At 37.1% G+C, this 3,616-nt stretch overlaps 1 protein-coding gene across 1 annotated transcript in view; it reads left to right on the forward strand.

Annotated features, from left to right (window-relative positions):
* XPR1 (xenotropic and polytropic retrovirus receptor 1) overlaps positions 1-3,616 on the forward strand; it is a 183,754-nt gene that overhangs the window by 120,280 nt on the left and 59,858 nt on the right. The window lies entirely within an intron of this gene.

The following is a 3,616-nucleotide window of genomic DNA, read 5'->3' on the forward strand; positions in this document are numbered from 1 at the left end:
TTGCTGTATTCTATCCTTAATTCCCTTTCTCAATCTACATTCATTTCCTATGTAGACAGTCAAGTCTATGGTTATAAATACTGTCTTTTGCTTTCGTTGTTGTTTGAAATCAATAATGACTCCCAACGAGATATTGTTGGATCTCTAAATGACATCTAATTGGCCACTTGGATTCCAATAAGCATCTCTAACTTACATGAGCAAAAGAATCTTTGATTTTACCTCTAAATATGTTCTGTCTTCCATTTGGCATCAATTTCTATCTAGTTTCTCAAGCCAAAAACTTTTAGCCGCTCTTTGACGTCAAATCCCATCTCCATTCTATCAACAAATTCTACCTCCTAAATATATTCCAATTCAGCCCACTTACTACCTCCATCAGCACCATCCGAGTCTGTCACCATTTCTTACTTAATATGCTGCAGCTTTCTACACTTGTCTTCCCTCACCCATTCTTGCCTCCTTATCACCACTAATCTCTTTCTTCTCTCTAACTTATTCCTTAAATGTAAATTAGATCACATCCCTGTCCTACTGGTTAATGATTGCTCTCACAATAAAACTCAAACCACGTATGAAAACCCAGAAACCCCTACGGGATCTGACTCCTGTCGGCCTATTTGACTTTATGTCCATTAGGTTTCACTGTTTCAAACAACACTTTGAAGTTACTATTCTTTGAATACATCCAGCTTGGAGTCTGCAGTTTAGAAGGCTCTTCCCCAAGATATCTCATGGATTTCCTTCTTACTTCATACAATTCTCTATGCAGATGCCACCACCTCCACAAGACCTCCTTCCCTTTGAGTACATCCTACTCAAAGATAGCTTGTTCTGTCCCTTTAGAGATACATTATTTTCTTCTAAATACTATGTACTTATTTTCCTCTTTAGTTTTCCTACTCAAATGTCGGCTCCTTAATGCCTGGACTTTTGTCTCACCATTGTTCCCCAGCATGTAGTGCCTAAGACATATCACAACATTATCTTTTAATTCTTTTTTCCCCATGAACTTTTTGAAGCTTCCTTTATAGAGACTAAAAAAATATTGATCAGAGTTTTAATGAGTGGATGAAAAGGGGAGAGAGAAATTTAATGGTAACACACACACACACACACACACAAAGGTGGCCACAGATCTTAAAAGGTTCTTGCAGCCTAAGGGCAAATAATCCTGATATATCTCAAGAATTGATGTGTTATATAAATATGATAATTAACTTTATGATGGTAAGTCTTTCACTGTATACATAAATTCTCCTCAATGAAATTTACCCCAAAAAAGATTTGCAGAAGAACATGTCTTAGAAATAGATGTTACTATTAAAAGAAAGGAAAAAAAGCAAAACTACAAATGTTCTGTAGTGTTAAATGTCAAAAGACTGGCTGTCTTTAGGAAGGAAGGAAAAAACAAAACCTCAGCCATTGAGTTGATATCCACTAATTATGACCCTGTAGAACAGGGTAGAAATTTCCTTGTGGGTTCCCAAGACTGTAACTCTTTATAGGAGTGGGTGGGATGGCATAGTAATAAGGAGAGGGCACACAGAAGTCTTCAGGGGTGCTGGTAATGTCTAGTTCTTGGCCTGGGTAGAAGATATATGGAGGTGTTTATTTTGTGATTTGCAGTGATCTGTACACTTTCAGTGCATATTTTAATATGCATTTTATACTGCAGTTTTACAGGTGGAAGTGAAAGGGCTGGGAGATTTAATTAAAAAGCTTAATGTGCAAAAAAAATAGATGTTACTATATAAATATTCATTATAGTCTGCTTTTAACTTTTAGTAATCATGATAGTGTCTGAACAAAAGTTTATATAATTGCCACACTTACTAGAGTGTGAATTTCTCCATTTCAAGAATTACATCATACTCATTTTTTTGTTTTCAGTTCCTTACACACTGCCAGCACATAGCAGGTGTTCAAGAAATAATTTGATGAATTTAGTATTCCTTATAAACATTTATCTTAATTAAGACTCTCACTGGTGCATTATGAAATTGTAACTCAAGTTTAATGGCTTTCGAGAGCATATTTACTTTATTAACAAGGCTTATTCATGTTGTACTTTCATAGCTTCGCTTCCCACCAAACACTAAAAATAAACTAGAATTGTCTACTGTTTAATAGTGGTGATATTATTGTAGAACTTAGGTTCAGTATTATTTATGGTATAAATGTTCATATAATTTATGGTTGTGTTTGCAGAAGCCCTGGTAGTGCAATGACTAGACACTCTGCTGCTAACCAAAAGGTTAGTGGTTTGCACCGGCCAGTTGCTCCACAGTAGAAAGATGTGGCAGTCTGCACCTGTGAAATTGACAAATCTGTGAACCCAATGTGACAGTTCTACCCTGTTCTATATAGAGTTACAATTATTAGTTCAGAACCAACTCCATGGCCAGGGGTTTTCTGACTATATTTTGTTTTGGTTCTGTTTTTTAAGACTGAATGCAGTCTATTTATATAGAATACGTGGCGCTAACTATAGTAAAAAACTTAGGGCTGGGATTATCAACCTTACTATTATGGAAAGAACCTTGGCTTGGATTCCAAAGACCTGGGTTTAAATCCCAGCTTCACTGTTACTTAGTTGTGGTTTTAAGAACATCATTCCTCTGAAATCATTTTCTAATTTTTTTAATGAGCTCATATTGTAAATTAATTAAGTGTTGTTTTAATTTGCATTATTTACTCATTCAGCAAATATATTTTATATCTCGTCATATAGATAAGAATTGCTTCCCTTATGTAACTCATTATGACAGAGATTTATATATATATGTATATATATGTATATATATATAAATCTCTGTCATAATGAGTTACATTATATATATATAAAACACCACACACTACAGGACAGAAAGTATTAAATATTTTAAGTAGTTCATATGAACAACTGATTACTTTAAAATGAGAGCAACAGGAAAGACTTTAGATACCAGGGAACCCATAGGGTCTGCGAGGCTGCCTCCAATTCCAACTGTGTGGACACCACCACCCCTCAGAAGAATGCACTTCAGAGGACAGCACTGGGGCCACAGTTTGGGGAGAGGGACACATCTGATTAGAATAGACGGGAGAAATGAAAAGAGTTGGAGAGAGAGGGAAGGACATCCTGGCCCACCAAGCCCCGAGGACGATATTCCTGCTTGGAGCAGACAATGCACAGAGAGGACCACAGGGCTGGCCCCACCATGAGACACAACGTCCCTCACTAAACCATAACGCTGCGGGGGACAACACTGGAGACACAGTATGGGAATTGTGCACAATCTGACCCTATCATGCTTGGGCAAAACACTAAGGGCATGCAACAGAGCAGCAAGGGGCTGAAATCCCCAGGGAATACCAAAAATAGACTTTGGAGACAAGAGTGTGGCACCCCATCAGACTCCACTGGAAAGCACTTGTAAAGGCCAACAAACAGACCTTTAACTATTTATAGGCTTTTCCATTTTGTCAGTGGCTTTCTTTTTGTTGGTGGTGGTTTTTTTGGTTGTTTTGTTGGTCTTGACTTCCTTTGTTGTTTTGTTTGGCTTTGCTTGGTTTTTCTGCTTATTAATGTGTCTGCATGTCTATCTAGATAAGTTAGGCAGGATAAACAGTT

Source organism: Echinops telfairi, unplaced genomic scaffold (genome assembly GCF_000313985.2).
Source record: "Echinops telfairi isolate 266 unplaced genomic scaffold, ASM31398v2 ScPeMD7_7424;HRSCAF=8462, whole genome shotgun sequence".
NCBI classification, from domain to species: Eukaryota; Metazoa; Chordata; class Mammalia; order Afrosoricida; family Tenrecidae; genus Echinops; species Echinops telfairi.